Consider the following 17,353-nt stretch of genomic DNA (forward strand, 5'->3'; position numbering starts at 1 on the left):
AAAAGGAGAGCTGTGCCCCATTTCATTACTCTCAGAGAATAGGAGAACTTATGTTTAGAACTACCTTCAGCTTTTGTTCAATTCAAGGATGAAGTCCTTCCTTTAAGCAGGACTGCAAGGGGCTTCCCACGACAGTCTTAACATCTATCTTTTTTAAAAAAATATATATTTATTTATTTAAGCTGAGCCGGCTCTTAGTTGCAGCATGTGGGATCTTCATTGCTGAGTGTGGAATCTTTAGTTGCAGCATGCGGGATCTTTAGTTGCGGCATGCAAACTCTTAGTTGCAGCATGCATGTGGGATCTAGTTCCCCGACTAGGGATCAAACCTGGGCCCTCTGCACTGGGAGCGCAGAGTCTTAGCCACTGGACCACCAGGGAAGTCCCTTAACATCTGTCTTATATACATATCCATACATTATTATTGTTCACATAAATTTGAAAAGTATTCACTTTCTGAGTAATTGCTAGCTGGTTGTTATGTTAATGGCCATTAAATGATGGCTTGTTACAAGCCATGATGTTAAGCAGTTTATAACACAGGTATTTCTTTAAGAGTCATTCTCCCTCTACTTTAGATTCCTATTTCCACACTCATCTTGTGGGCATCAGGGGCTCTGGATGTGTATATATCTGCTTCAGGTTGCGTGATTCTCCCACTCACCCAGTTGCTTGTTTTAGAGCTATCTAGGGTCTGAATGCAAATATTCAGTACCTTTAAGTATTATAACCTATGCTTAATCATTTAGCCCGCTTTGTGGAAGGTTTAGATACTCTGGAGCACTGAGCGATAAATTGTTTCTTTGTTTTTTAATTATTAAGGTTACAGCTTTGAGACTCCAGGAACTTTTGATGTCAGATATTAACAATAAACAAATTATAAGCCTGGCTTTTTTGTGGCATTGTGGTTATTACATGCTTAAATTAATTTGATAAATGTATCAGTGTATACCCCTTATGTGGCATGAATACACACATGCATATACATATTTTTATCATAAATAAAAGACATGGCACTTTAAAAGATCAACATTAACTAGCTAATGTATTCCATAGATTGTAAAGAAATGAAGCTTTCATTAAATGCTTGCATTTACGATTCAGTTGGTGTGGAGAGATTTTCATTTCTGACCTAGATACTTCAAGTGGCTTGCTTCTGGGAAAAATAATAGGTAGTTAGACAACAACAAAAACAAAAACCCATGTCCTAATAGGGTTTTCAGAATCCCTAAAATGTTTTATTTTCATATCCATTGTTTTGAAATTGTGTCACTAGGTTAAGAAAATAGTTTTCTAGGGTAAATCAGAATTTAATTGCTAGTTTGGAAGTGTCTGGTGTCCATGTATTGCATTTCACTTCAACCAAAATATTTTAGGTTCTATTGCAATCCTAATAAATTGGGGACCCCAAGGTTTCAGTCTCTGAAGAGTGTAGCATTTCAGAAAAACTGTTCAGTAGGCAATCTTGTCTCTTCCTCCTCATTAAAAAGGAAATCTGTTCTTGTACCTCTCAAAGGATATTACAGGGATCCAAATCAGAATCATCATATCCTTTTTTTCCCTTCTCCCCATTCTTTACATTTTCTTATTCACAACTAACTATCCCTTCCCCATTTCCATCCACTCCCTACCTAAACTCTCTCCCCAGTCTATATGATTTTTACTCTCTATCTTCCCTCCTCCCTCTCTCACAGCTCTTTATTTGTGAGTCACCTTCACCTCTTTCCCAGATTTGTTCCCTCCTCCTTTTATGTCAGTCTGAGAGATGGAGGGGAATAAGGAAGGGTGAACTGGTCTTGTAATTACCGAATGGTGGCGTTGGGGGGATTATGTAACTATTTTCCCTTTAATGATTTTTATCTTACGGCATATGGCATTAAAGAGTTTTAAATCTGGCTTGCTTCAATAATATGGATTAAAATACAAAGACATTGGTATATTTGCTTCATAACTGAATGTTTTGGAGAGGATGAGATTGGGCTTTTTATCACTAAAATGGTGTTATTCTCTGAAGTGGTGTCAGTACTATCCTACTACTCCATTCTGTGCCTATTAGGGCAATAAGGCTATCTAGGCTTTGTGTCTCCAGATGTTTTCAACCTTTATCAATGGCAACAGAAGAATTTATCAGTGGTAATTAGAGTGGTGCTCAGCCTTCAAACAGCTCCACAAGCTGGCACTGGTTCTGGTTTCCTGCCTTGTCCTAGCCATGTTCCCCATGCCAAATACATTATTTATATCTCTATTAATAGAGCAAATTGCCTTGAATTATGGATATTCATGTACACACAGTCTGCCTTAATGGATGATAAGCTCTATGGCGTCTTCACATAACACAGGCTGAATAAATGACTGTTGGGCTGACGGGAACTATTTATAGACTCTCAAACTTCAGGATAAATCCATGATGTGACCTTGTTTGTTCAGTGACTAGCAGGGGAGCTGCACATGGCACGTATTTTTGAACGAGAGATAGAGCAGCAGTAAAGCTAGCATCATCAGAATTTGGAGAGTCTTCTCTCTACTAAACTCAGCAAATATTTCCTGAACGAAGATGATGTAAAAGACACTGAATGAGGTACCATGGGAAACACAAACTTAAGAATGTCTCAGTGTTCATCTCTGGGTATCTTACTGTCTTTGTGCATACAGTTTCACTTATATGGAATATAAGATGAAACAGAGAAAGCTCATTATTTTCTGGCCTGTTAAAATATCTGTAAGGTATGAATGCGTATGTGTATTTGGAGTATCTTCCATGTGGATTCACCGCTTTCCTTAATTGGCAATATTTCTCAATTATTTTCTAGGGATTACCATAAAATTGGTAAACACAATTATATACTTAATGTTTGAAAGAGGAATGAAGAGTAAACATTCCTTAGACTCTTACTACTGAGGAAACCAGACCAGCCATTCAAGTGATGAACCCTGTGACATCTAACAACTGCTGGTGAGTCTTTAGTCCCAGAATGTTTCAGCTCCCTAAGCTGGAAAACTTTGCTGTTGGTAACCACTAACAGAATCAAACTCCCCCTGGGAGGGTGGTCTCGGTTTTGCCAGTCTTCCTGGCCTTTATAACTTCTTTATAGTTTGGCATTTCCTCCTTGATCAAAATTCCTGTGTCTTGAAATATGCTTCAATAGCTATGTAAGCTGTGTTCCGTGAACTCTGGCTGAACTTGTTGCAATCTTGGTGGAAACCTTGAGCTTCATGGTATCTTCTGTGTACAATCTATTTTATAGAAAAATGGAAAATTGAAACTGGAAGGGACTTTCTGGAAGTGTTAGTAATAGGAAGAGGACAAGGAGGAGGACTAGTGCAGTGGTAGTCAGAGTCGGATTGTAGTGCTAGTAAAGTATAGCAGTAATCATAGTGTTATGGGCTGAATGGTGTCCCTCCTTCCACCCCCGAAATCATATGTTGAGTCCCTAACCCCCAGTACCTCAGAATGTGACTGTATTTGGAGATAAGACCTTTAAAGAAGTGATTAAGTTAAAATGAGGTTGGCAGAGTGAGTCCCAATCCAATCTGCCTGGTCTGATAAAAAGAAGAGGTTTGGATACACAGAGAAGTACTAGGATGTACACATAGCAGAAAGACCATGTGTGATGGTTAATTTTATGTACTGACCTGGCTAGACCACAAGGTGCCCAGATATTTGGTCAAAATTATTCTGAATCTTTCTTTGAGAGTGTTTTTGGATGAGATTTACATTTCAGTCTTTGAGTAAAGTATATTGCTCTCCATAATGTGCATGGGCCTCATCTAATCAGTTGAAGGCCTGAGTAGAATAAAAGGCTGATGTTCCCCCAAGCTAGAGAGAATTTTGGCAGCAGACTTCCTCCAGATTTTATCTATAACATCAGCTCTTCCTAGTTTGTGAGTAGACTGCCTTTAGACTCAAATTGTAACTCTTTTCCTGAGTCTCCAGCCTTCAGGCCTTCCCCCATGAGATTTTAAACTTGCCAAGCTTCCCTAATCACATGACCCAATTCCTTAAAATAAATTTGGACTCCTTGTCTCTGAGTCCAAATTTCCTCTTTTTATAAGGATGCAAATCATATTGAATTAGCCCTCCCTCCCCCACCCTGCTAGTGACCTCATTTTAATTTGATTATCTCTGTAAAGACCCTGTCTCCAGATAAGACCACATTCTGAAATACTGGGGATTGGGACTTCAATGTGTAGATTTTGGGAAGACATAATTCAACCCATAACAGGTGGTGATTAAATATACTTGTTTAATCCATAACTTACTGCACATTGAAATAGAATCATGTTGAAACTGGAGGAGAAATGGATGCCTAGCAAGAGATCCTAGACTTGGAAACAAGTGCAGGAGGTAGTGAGAATTTAAATTATCTTCATTTGGAGAAGCAGTGAGTGTGTATTCAGCAAAGGAGCTACATTATGTTATTTGGGGACATTTTAGAAGAAGGTCCATGCATGGAGAGAACAGTGTGGGGACAGCAAAAGGAGATGAACTATGGAAGTTACCTGAGGTTGTTGTGGTCACTCAGGAGCATTCAACCCAGTTCCAGGAGTTGTCCTCACTTTCATTTAGGGCTCCACCCACCCCGCCACCTCAAGTCATATGGTTGATGCTGCATAATTTCCCCAATCCTAAAGTTAAGTGTGAACATATGGCTACAGCTAAGCCAAGTGAGTTCTCTTTCTCAGGACTCTGAACACTGAATGAAGTAACTTGAGTACAAAATAACAGTAATGATTGGCATGCATTTATTAATTTCAGCAGTATCAGTAGCCTGAAAAGAAGGTCAAGCAATTCCAGTGGTCTTGGTTCCCATCCTGACCTGGTTCTGAGTTTTTCTCCAGCCTTCCTGTAGATTTTGTGTTCTATCTGATGTAACAACTTCCTCTTGCTGAACTTGGGTTGATTTCTGATGCTTTTGATTGAAAAATTCTATTTCTTTTATTGAGGTATAATTGACATACAGCATTACATTAGTTTCAGGTGTACAACATAATGATTCAATATTTGTATATATTGTGAAATTATTGCCACAATAAATCTAGTTAATGTCTGTCATCATACATTGAAATATCCTAATTGATAAAATGTTTTCTTAGGGATAATACTTGTTCTTTCAGGATTTATATAAATTGCACTAATATCTGTACATATCCTAAGATAAGAGGAAACAATAATAAGTAGATTCATTAAACAGGCCCTTTTAAAAATTTCTTTTGGAAAAGAGAAAAAAAATACACACATATACATATGAATATATACATGTATATATAATTATAAAAATATGTTATAACAATATATAAACTATATATTAAGTATATACTTTGTATTATATATTGTGTATAATATATTATAAATATATTTAAAAATATATAACATGTATTTCTTTTTTTTAAATCTTAAATTAAACATATTTGGCTGAGAAGTGCTGTTTATAGTAAGATGAAGGAATGGGAAACCATGCTAGGGAGTAGTGCAGAAAGGCCCAAGTGTTTGTAAAATCCAAGCCTATTGTTAGTCTTTTTCACCCCTTCATACACACACACACACACACACACACACACACACACACACAGAGACACACAGATGTTTGTTGCCAAGTTATAATGATGGATAAGTTAAAGACTCAGTTTAATCAACAAGTGCTAGGTTGGAAAGAGGATTGCAAACAACTTTCTCAGTGAATCTACTAAAGAACGACCTGTGTCTATGTGTGTATCAAGAACAACAATGAAATATTGTTTAGAAGTTTGTTGAGAGACGTAATGACTAGTCATACTAAATCAGAACCTATGGTGGCATATAGGTATCTGTCAAATGCTTAACAACAAAACCAAATATTTACCAAATGCTTATTACTCTCAAGGCACTGTGCTCATCTGCAATAATATAAAGGCAAATAAAACCTGGGCTCAGGCTTGAAGGAGCTCATGAAATGCAAAAATGTGAAATCTGATCATATTTGTGGAATTACAAGCATATTTTCAATTACTCTTGGGCACTAATACCATCAAACAAAGGTAAGAGCTTTTGAAATTGACAGACCTTCACGATAGCGTCTAAGGAAAATTTCTTGGGCTACTAATTTTTCCTGTTCTAAACATTAAATTATACTTGAGTTTTGGTTGCAAGATATATATGGTGTATCCTGTAAGGGCTATGTACAATCTTCATAGAGATTTAAATGGGTACTTCTATCCAGAGCAACCTACCCGGAGAATTCTCTAAATTCCCTCCTCTGTTCTGCTTACTGCTATCTGATTTACTTTCCATGAGAAAAATATACATGCTGAATATGCTGCAAACATGGTAAGTCACATGGGAAGTCACATAAGAGTTGGAAAGAGACAAAATAGTGTAGTAAAAACAACGCTGACCTAGGAGTCAGGCAAGCCAGTTTCCTTAGCTAGCTGGCTTAAGTTATCACTTGGCCTTTGAGAGGCTCAGTTTTCTCTACTGTGTCACAGGAATAGTAACAATTCTTCTTTTATCTATCTCACTGGGTTGTGTAAGGCTCAATGCAAAAATATTGTAAGTCCTGAATACCTACACAAATGTGAGTCACTATGGTTAAATGATGTCACAGGTTAGAGGAACTGTGCTGAAAGATTTCAAAGCTGCTGCTACTACTCTCTATAAGTCTGAGTAGATAGCATTCACATATTTTTATCTTTCAGATGGGTGTGGGAGTGAGGTGGGACAGAGGAGCTAGAGGAGAGAGTCAAGTTGAATATATGAAATTTACAACACACAGTAAAATGCACTAAGACTTTGAAGGTACTCACTACATTTTTTTTATCCCATCCCATGACATGTTTGCAATAGATTTCCTCTAATTATCCCTGAGGCAAGTGAAAACACTGAGTGATACAGGTGGCTTTAAACAATTACCTCTGAAAAAATAAAAAAATGCTTTAATTGCTGGCCCCTGGGAAGAAAATTAATGTAAAACAGGCAATCACAGTGTATCTTCCATTGCTTAAAACAGAATTGAACCATCCCATAACTTCAGCCTTCATAGTAACCTTAGCTGATAAGTAGGTTTGGAGAAAAACTAAATAAACCAAGATGTACTGCTTTCCTTCCATCTCCTAACAAGAACAGAAAGTCTGAGTCATAAAATAGAGGTCCTAGCCACTAGTTAGAATTTAAGACTTGTCATTTTCTGTGGAGTCAATTCTTAAACATGGTGTATTAAAAAAAAAACTCTAGGCTTTAATGACTGATGTTTTTAAGGAATGTGTATGTGTTATGAGTGTGTGTGTGTATTCTGATATGGGCTGAGGCTATGTTTTTGGTGATTTCCACTCTTAAAACATTTCAACCTTAGCCAGTCACCCACTCTACTATTTTCTGGCCTTAAAAGAGGTGAAGCTAAAAAACAAGTTATTTTTGTTTTTTGTCCTGTCCCAAATCCCAAGTTTTCTGCTTGATTGGTTAGCGGCTGGATTTTATTTACATGGCAAGGAAAAGGCAAACATTACAAAAGTTTAATTAAAAGCTATCAGAGCAAATACTTATATTCTGAATTATAATGTAAATGTGGCTCTTTTACTAACCATGGTCATCTGGAGTACTTGACCTTATGTATGAAACACTTAAACTTTCCTATGCATAACCCCCATAAAACTGATTAGTAAAAATTCTAATATTTCTTCTTGTGAGTCCCCTCTCCCAAGTAGTCTAAGAATCCTGGTTCAAAGATGGCTACAGTGATGGCTATGGTGGTGTGAGTTCTGACTCTACTGCTGTTTCTTCTTGATGCAACTTAATATCAAGGATGAATATTGGTCCTGCACAGTCTGATAGATGCTATACTGCTGCTGGAATGGTCTAGTGAATCCGGGTCTTTGACCAGGCCTCATGTTGGGTCCCCAGTGAATAACACGTTTTAGTTCACACTTTCATGCTCAGTGACTATTCTCCAAAGTACAACTGCTGTGCTTAGCTGCCTAGGTTGGAGGAACTTCCAGCATTTGTCATACTGCTCAAACCAGCCCTCCCTCATAAACATTTAGTCACTAGTGTTAGCGCTGCATCACCAGTCCCCACAGACATCCCCAATTTTTTACTTTATTTTCCATGATTAAAATTTTTCACTTCACATACTGGTTAGGGTTCAGGGACTGGAATCCTTATGCAGTTTGGGCCACCTTCATCCCAAGGAAAACTTCTGCTTATCAGGATGTGGGCAGATTTATTTAGCTACTGGAACAAAACCAAAGGCCTTATATTCTTCTACCAGAACAATGGGTAGATACTTGTTCTATATTGTTTTTTACCTGGGAGGGTCACTTAAGTGACTCTTTACAGCTCAAAGAAGATCAAACAAACAAACAAAAAACTTCAGCTCTACCCCACACAATTGTAATATCTGGAAGCATTTAGAGTAGAAAGATAAATACATAGGCACTTAGAGCAACTGGCCTTCTACTGCTCTTGTGTGTCATTTTGATCTGGCCTATAATATCAAAGTGTAACCATACAAAATAAATGATTTAGTAAGTTCAATTACCGTAGATACCCATACTATATAATAAATAATATTTTAGATACATTCGCTGGGAAATTGTTTTAGTGCTTTTTCCACATTCAGTCATCTGAAATATCTGACCTTTGTCCTATACTTTGTTCAAAGAGGAGCCACTATTACATTACATGACCAGAGAATTCGAAGCAGAGTGGTACATAGCCTCTCCCTAGTTTGGGAATTGCACCCACTGTACTGTTTCTGATCTACTGAGTTATAAATATTCAGAAAACTACTTTTATCTTCAATGAAATCTCATTATGTACCAACAATGAAATCAGTTCTTGAATTTAAAATCTTAGTTTATGGAGTATGTTGCATCACAGTCAATATTTACATGCGGCACAGTTGCAGAAGGACATTGCTCAAACCAAAGCCATCCATCAGGAAAAGGGAGATTCCTGTAATAACTATATTATGTTAATAAGATATACCAAGTAGAAGAAGAGAATTGTGTTTCACCAGATAGGGAAAAAAAAATGCATTTGGTTTTATGACTTTCTTACCATTTAATTTTTCAGTGAATGTCTAATTCAAATTTTCGCTATATTTATGGGCATCATTTTCAGCAGTACTCACTCTAGCTGTTTGAACTGAGTGATCCTGGATTTCCCCGAAGCTGTAAATGCCAATAATTAAAATATTTCTAATAATGATAGTTGCTGTCTTGGAGGGAGTTATCCCTGATTCAAGGCTGATTTTGGATACCTAGGTGACATGGAGTTGGATGACACTCTTTTCCCCTAGAAGTATATCTTTGTAATTACTGATTCCAAAGGAGTGTTGAGAAACTTCATGAAAAAAAATAAATAAATAAACAACTTAAGTGTGGTTCACAGTTCAGATGTTCACAGGTATGTCTGGTGGATTTGAGGTTGGAGTGTGCATGTGTTAGAGGTGGGGGCACAAGTTGATAATTTTATGAAGCCAGGTGGAGTCCTGGTAAAGAATTCACCATAAGGAAAATGTTCAGCCAAACAAGTCAGGCTCAAGTACAGGCCAAATGTCAGAAGGTCCATGAGAGTGAAAGGGGTGTTAGAATGTGGCAGCTGATACTAGAAATCAGTCCTAGTGAAACCATTCTGTGTGTCAGTCCAAGGAGAAAGAAAACAAAAAAACAAAAACGTCATCTCACTATCTTTGCAACCCTGAGCCCCAGGACCCTGCTGCTTTTCACCTCCACCCACTATTTATTTCTTTCATTTTTTTTTTTAATAAGGGAAATAGAATCTTTTCTCTTTTAAAAAATTTGTTTATTTTTGGCTGCATTAGGTCTTCGTTGCTGCGCGTGGGCTTTCTCTAGTTGTGGCGAGCGGGGGCTACTCCTCATTGCGGTGTGCAGGCTTCTCATTGCGGTGTCTTCTCTTGTTGCGGAGCACGGGCTCTAGGCGCACGGCCCTCAGTAGTTGTGGCTTGCGGGCTCCAGAGCGCAGGCTCAGTGCACGGGCACGGGTGCACGGGCTTAGTTGCTCCGCGGCATGTGGGATCTTCCCAGACCAGGGCTCGAACCTGTGTCCCCTGCATTGGCAGGCGGATTCTTAACCACTGCACCACCAGGGAAGTCCTGCTGCCCAATATTTCTGAGACTGCCCAAAAAGGGCCTCACAAACAGGGTGTATTATTCCACTTGCCACTCTCTATGAGCATTACTGGCTGGGAACAATCGTGGGGTGACAAAAAACAGTGGTAGGAGCATAGTCTGCAGAGTTCTGGCATGGCCAACAGTGCCACCAGTGTTGGGATCGGTGTGCGAAGCCCAGGAATGATTTCTAAGACCTTCTTGAGCTATTCTGACATATTGGGCAATGTGGGGATAAAGGAACACTCTGAAAGGGTCTGGAATTCTTTCAAGAGCATATCTGAGTATAAGTGACACTGTGACATTATTTGTACCCACAAACTAAAAAAGTCAAGAGACATTTGGGTGAATATTATTTATTATCATTTTATTAGTAGTTTTATGATAATCTTTGTAGGACAGGTCTTGATAACTAAGACATGACTCAAATATAACCTCAACTCATGCCTCCTCCATTCCAAATTATGTAATAGCAATTGTGTGCACACATGCAAACACACACACACACATTTCCTGATTTATAACTTTGGACAGCTTTCTTCTTAAGAAGTGAGATGACATGTTTTCATGGATTGTGTCCTTTTCCTAGCCATCATGGTGTTGTACGATGACAGTTGAATACTTATAAAATAAGAGATAGACTATACCCAGTAGAAAAGCAAAGAGTTTTGATGTGAAACAAGGCACAATGGAGGGAAAATACACATAGATGTTCTAGGAAGATCATTTTAATAAAAATCATAGATTTTAAAATATAGGGATAATTTTTCAAATATATACCATGTGTCTTCTTAGGATTCAGTAACATCAGTACAACACTTAACATTTATCAGTCATCTACTATGTGTCTGAAACTGCCAGGGCATGAGATACACAAAGACAATTAAGACAGAGACTCTGACATTAAGGATTTCCCAACATAAAAGGGAAAAATAACTGCAATAAATAATAACAATACTGTGTGACACAGAAGAAAAAGTGAGTAACTGCTTTTGAATAAGTGATTTGGGACAGCTTCTCAAAGAAAGGCTCTCTTAGCCTGGGTTTGGAAGATGAGTCAGGTAAGGAAGGCCATTTCAGTTAGAGGAAACTGTGTAAAAGCAAGGTTGCATAAAACAGATTTTTAATCATTGGAAGGAAGTCTTGCAGTTTTTCCCATGGGCTATTATTCAAAGAGCCACAGGAAAGCTAGTATGATGAGAATTTAGGGAGCATTTTGGAGAGTGCTGGGGATAAAGATAGAGAAGTGAGCTTTAATTAAGTCAATGAGAGCTATGGTAAGGTATGGTAATGGATTTTATATTGCAAGCAATGGGAAACCATTGAAATGTTTAAGTAAAGAGTGACATATTCAGTTTCATGAAATAAAAAATAAGAAATAGCACTACCAAACACCCTTTCCTGCCTGGGCCCCACTTCTTTTTGAAACCCTTTTTCATATGCTCATTTGCATGGTGCATGATCATCTTTTCTCAAATTTGTGATCATCTTAGCCCTTTCATATTATAGATATTAATTGTTGAAAAATAGATTTTAGTTCATGAGTCCATTCTTTTATTATATTGTTATAATGATTTTTGCCAAGGTAAAGATATTTTGAAGTTGAGAAGTTATGCATAGATTTTCATTTCTAAGATCATTTTTGAAACAGTGGAAACGTGACTTCTTGGTAGAATCAAGTGTTTCAGTATTTGTGGCAATAAATGTGGTCTCTTGGTTTTTCAAATATGGTGAAGACTATTTGAAAGGAGAAGGGTTTTAGAGCTTTCCATTATAGGAGGAAGATTCTAGATCTTGGTGAGTTTACTGTGACATGTGGGAATCCAGAGCCCACTTTAGTTTTAGTATATTTTTAACCATGCTAAATTCAGGAAACAATGTTAAAGACTATGTTTTTGAAGATGTAGCTTGCTTTATATTTAAAACACCATACAGCAAAAATAAATGGGTACTTGAAGTAAATTGGCCTAGAATCATAAATTCCTATTCTAATTGAGAATGGTTCTGATTTAGAGAGAAGTAAGCTTATAAATTGTGGTTACATTGATTACCATTTTTATACTGACCACAGTTTGAATAGTGATGTAGCAATTTTTGCCAGTATTGTGAACAAATTAAGGCTTCAAAATATCTGTTGTGCAGTGCCTGCATTTAATGGGCATTCGATAAATATTTAGTTGCGTCATAGCAGTTCTCATTGTAATAAATCGCTTTCTTAAGCTGGTTATTTTTATTTAATATTCACAATTTTTACACGACCTTTGGAACTTTCTGATAATGGAAAAGTAGTATAGGCAGTTACTCTTCACTATTGTAAAGAAGATAATCCATATTTTCTCAACAGACTCTTTTCCCATCCAACGCTGTTCATGTCTCTAATCGGATTCCCTTAATGCTTCTAGAACACATTTGGTTCCACCTTTAGTTTAACAAACATTTATCCAGCCCCTACTTCATACAAGGCACTGAGACATATGCAAAGAACACATTAGTCAGCACTGGTTTTATCATTCTGTATGTATAGGTTCCAGTTGCTTAATATGTGAGTCCAGAGTCTTCCATTATCTGGGAGCAGAGCTCATTTTTTTCTTATCCTCTTCCTTCTCTTTTCCCCTGCACCATCTTTTAACAAATTCTTGTATACTTAATTCCAATTTCATATCAACAAATTGCAAGTCACTTTTATTGAGAACACTTAGAAATCAGAAGTAACTGAGGGTTAGGAAAAGGGAAATGAGAAAAGTTAAATGGTGGTTCAGCTTAGTGGCTAAGAGGTCTGGCTTGGGTGTCAGACTTGGGTTCAGATTCTCCCGTTATCACACACTAGTGTGTGACCTTGGATGAGGTACTAGACGTCTAGAAATCTTTATTTCCTTATCCATAAAATGAGGCTAATACTAATATCTATCTCATAAGGTGGTTTTAAGTGTTGAATGAAATAATGCATACAAAACTTAGCACATTATTATCACCCAAAAGATGTTAGCCATTGCTATGTAGATATGAATATAGGAGGAAGTTTTTCCAGCAAAACTTGGGAAGAGGTAAAGAAAGCTGAGGCAGCAACCTCTGTCTTCATACCACATTCTTTTCTTTATTAAAATGGTGAGAACTCAGATGTGTTTCAGAAGATCCTTTAGCCAGAATAACTTATGGAAATAGCCCATAATATATTAACATGTATATTAGAAAAAAGGCTTGAAAAAATTGCTCCTCAGTTGTGCAAAATAGGCTAGTGTATGGAGAGCCTTTTGAACATCCACTTTTAAATCTCTGTGTCCCTGAAATTATAGTGTAAACTGAGATGATAGGCGTTAGAGCTCTAAATTGTAAAAATCAGAAAGGACCAGACACTTTTAAACAATGCCACTTATTAACATGCATGCTCTTTGCAATAAAGCTAATAATATTATAATTTATAGTTTATAAATTAAAATTTTAAATTATAGTTTATAATTTTCATATTGAAACAGAGAAAGTGCTCTTCTGAAAAGTTCACAGTAAGTGAGGGATGAAAAAATGAAATTAATTGTATAGTAGCCAATCTTATTAACTTAAGATGCCAAATGGCATTTATTTCATGTGCTGTCTTTATTTTAGTAATGGTTAAAAAATGTCTGTGAACGCTTTCTCAGAGTTATCCACTAGCTCATGTTCCCAACAGATAGATTTCTTCAATAAGGTCTCAATTTCCACCTCTATTACTACATTCTTTTATGAAGGAGGCTTGAAGAAATTAATTCTTGTCCTTGGACGTGGAAGAGGACACGGCTCTGCTTTTTGTAGGAGGTATTATTATGTGTATTTCAGTACATTTCCCAAATATTCAGTAGGCATGAGTGGCCACACAAATGAACATATACATATGTCCAGTAATCACTTAAAAGCCACACCTATAAGCTTCTAATGCCTGATATTTACAAACAGCAGGTAGAAAGAGGCTGTGTACAAAAAAATACATGCACTTCAATGTTTATTTCATCTGCTTGAAATTAAGCTTATTATATCTATAACATATAGCATGAAGTATGTCAACTATTTTGAACTTAATATTGTGCATAATATATTCATAAGCATTATAATTTTTTAGCATTTAGTTAGTTTTAGATGAGAGGTTAAAAGCTTTAGGATGCACAAAAAATGGTTAACGTTCTGTAAGAACTTTGGGAAATGACTGAAGACATGCCAGTGAGAGACTGGAGGAGAGAGCGAATAGCTTAGGATACAAAACCAGAACAAAGAACATAGGAACAAGAGAAAATTGATTGAAAAAGGCAGTTGCGGGGGGGGGGAAGCAAACAATATGGGAATTATTAAACCAAAGCATCAAGTAACCAAAAGCTATAATCAAAGTAGAAGTTTGCATTTCAAATATGTATTATGCCTGTAAGAAATGTAATAGATATTAGGGCCCTGAGTATAATGCGTCAACAAATAAAATATTTTATTTTTAATTATAAAGATCTTCAAGAATGTTATGTTAGTTATGATATATTTCCAATAAATAATGTTAGTACCCAAGGGTACTCGGTCTGACAATTAATTTACTTTTGAAAATTGAGCCCTTCCTTAGTTATAGGAATAGATTGGAATGTTTCTCCTCCCCTGCTTGCAGAAACCCATGAGTTGTTTTCTTTGTGAACACTGAAAATTTATTGTTTTAGTCAAGTGAAGGGTGTCCATTTTCGGTCAAGGAGTTACCTGGCTGATTATCCTGAAGCAGCGGTTCTCAAAGTATGGTCAGAAGACCAGTAGCAGCAGCAGCGTCACCTGAGAACTAGTTAGGAATGCAAATTCTCTGGTTCCAACCAGGTCCTACTGAATCAGAAACTCTGAGGATGGGACCCAGACTAATCTTAAGAATTAGTGTCTTACAGGGTCACACTTACTGACTAGGTGTCAGATAAGGAAAGAACATGATGACATATGTGTGGCATATTTAAAACACTTTATGAAACACCTATGAAGACCTAAATCAAAAGCCTCTCCTTTATGAAATGTTCCCTGATCACATTAATGAAAATGAAACTGTATTTCCTCTATTCTACTGCTACAGAAATCTCCCCAGTGAGGATAGGCCCGGTTTCTTATTCATCTTTGCTTTCCTTGCAGTGCCCAGCATGTCGCCCTGTAATTGATATGTTTAAAAATTAAAATTAAATTGAATGAATGCCTAAGATAAACAAATGTGGGGCAACTTATTTCACTATGTTCCAATTCTTATTTTAGAGTGGAAGGAATTCAAACATGACAGTAAATGGGGGAACAGAGCATATACTAATAAGGTAAAAAGGAGAAAAGGGAAGAGAAGAGGTATGGAGAGAGCTAGACAGGAGGAAGTGTCAGGAAAAGACTGAGGGCTTTACCCTAACTTTATCCCCGAGTATTGATTTTCCTTTGACTTGCAGTACCTGCTCAAATTAGTTATTAGTTATTTCATAGAGCTGTAATAAGATTTTTTTCAACTAAATTTTGAACGAAAAATTACTTAAAATTTTTTTTGGATTCCTACTGAGCGCTGGGCACTGTGCTTGGAGCTGGTAGAACAGAAAAGGAACTCAGTCCAGTGCAGGTTCTCAACCTTCGCAGTATTGGTGTTTGAGTCCGGATAAATCCTTTACTGTGGGCGCTGTCCTGTGCATTGTAGGATGTTTGGCAGCATCCCTGGGCTTTAGCCACTAGATGCCAGTAACACCCCCTCCCCAATCCTGACAATCAAAAATGTCTCCAGAAATTGCCGAATCCCCCCCCCCACCCCACCCCCCCCACACACTGAGGGACGAGATCTCCTCCAGTTGAGAACCACTGGTCTAGTGGAAGAAACAGACAAAGTATAGAAGTTTCTCACACACGGTGATAAGTGCCATGATGCTGTAGGGTTGATAGGAGTGCAGTGAAGGGGCACCTCACAAAGACTGTGGATACGGAGGGAAATTAGGAAAGACTTAGGGCAGGTGAAGTGGCCTGGAATCTTGAAAACTGAGCAGCAGCCTGTGGGAGATGTGAAGGAGAATGAGGAGGAGGAGGGAAAGGAGGAAGGAAGAAGAGTGAAGAGTGATGGGGAATTACTTAGTCCAGGCTGAGGACGGGGAATGAGAAAATGCACAAAGGCCTGAACCAGCATGTTATATTAAAGAACCTAGAAACCAGTAAGTGCAGTGTTATTGAAGCGTGAAGTGCGGAGGGAGGAAAGGGGACTTTGCAGCCACGAGGCTACAGAACACATTTTTCATAGCCCAAGGTCACTCTTCCATTACCCTTTTCAGTGAGGTTATCATCATCCATTCTTCTCTCATCACTGCTGGGGAGCCCATTAAATACTTGCCCTATACTTGGTCCCAACAGTTAATAGACTGTAGCATCCTTTATTTCTTCACCTAGTGCTAAAATCAGTTGAGATTTTGCAGAGTCTCAGGTGTGTTTTTCTTCAGATTTGGGACAGAAGCATTTAAAAAGATTCATAATACTTGAAAGTAGAGAAGAAAATAGCTTTGACAGTTTGTTCCTTTATTCAGCCTGAAACTTTTTATAAAGGTAAAAAATAATTTTAAGGATAAATATCGTTATCATTTTATTTGAGCTCTTTTGATTTTGGGAGCCTTTGGAAAACAGGATCAGTGTCTTTTTAATGTTTATCACGATGTCTGATATACAGAAGGTGCTCAATAAACCAATGTTTATTGAATAAATATATTTACATTTATTTTAAATAATAATAAAATATAGGCTTCTCCGGCTGTATATACTATATACTATACCAAAATGCCATAGACTGAGTGGCTTACAAACAATAGAAATATATTTTTCACAGTTCTGGAGGCCAAGAAGTCCAAGATCAAGGTGCCAGCAGCTTGGATGTCTGGCGATATCCCAATTTCTGGTTCATAGATGTCCATCTTTTCACCGTAACTTCACATGGCAGAAGGGGCAGAGGGTCTCAGGGGTCTCTTTTCTAAGGCACTACTCCCACTCCTGAGGGTTCTGCTCTCATGACTTAAGCACCTCTCGAAGACCCCATTTCCTAATACTATAATATTAGGGATTAGGTTTCAATGTATGAATTTTGAGGGGACTCAAACATTCAGTCTATAACACATTTCTGTAGAGCACAATACAGGATAAACTTCCCAAAGATGTGATCTCGTTTGATAACTACAACAACCCAGTGAGGTAAATAAGGAATTGTTTTTAATTCCATTACAAGTTGTATCTTATCCTGGACCCAGTATTGTCCAAGCCATACTTTCCT

General features: G+C 37.5%; 1 protein-coding gene across 9 annotated transcripts in view; it reads left to right on the forward strand.

Annotated features, from left to right (window-relative positions):
• TMC1 (transmembrane channel like 1) overlaps positions 1-17,353 on the forward strand; it is a 379,606-nt gene that overhangs the window by 120,523 nt on the left and 241,730 nt on the right. For all 9 annotated transcript variants that reach the window (XR_009008543.1, XM_057547720.1, XM_057547721.1 and 6 more), the window contains exon 3: positions 2,811-2,953. The gene's annotated coding sequence lies outside the window, so the exon portion shown is untranslated. The remainder of the gene's footprint in view (positions 1-2,810; positions 2,954-17,353) is intronic.

The sequence above is a fragment of the Balaenoptera acutorostrata genome, chromosome 6 (assembly GCF_949987535.1).
Source record: "Balaenoptera acutorostrata chromosome 6, mBalAcu1.1, whole genome shotgun sequence".
NCBI classification, from domain to species: domain Eukaryota; kingdom Metazoa; phylum Chordata; class Mammalia; order Artiodactyla; family Balaenopteridae; genus Balaenoptera; species Balaenoptera acutorostrata.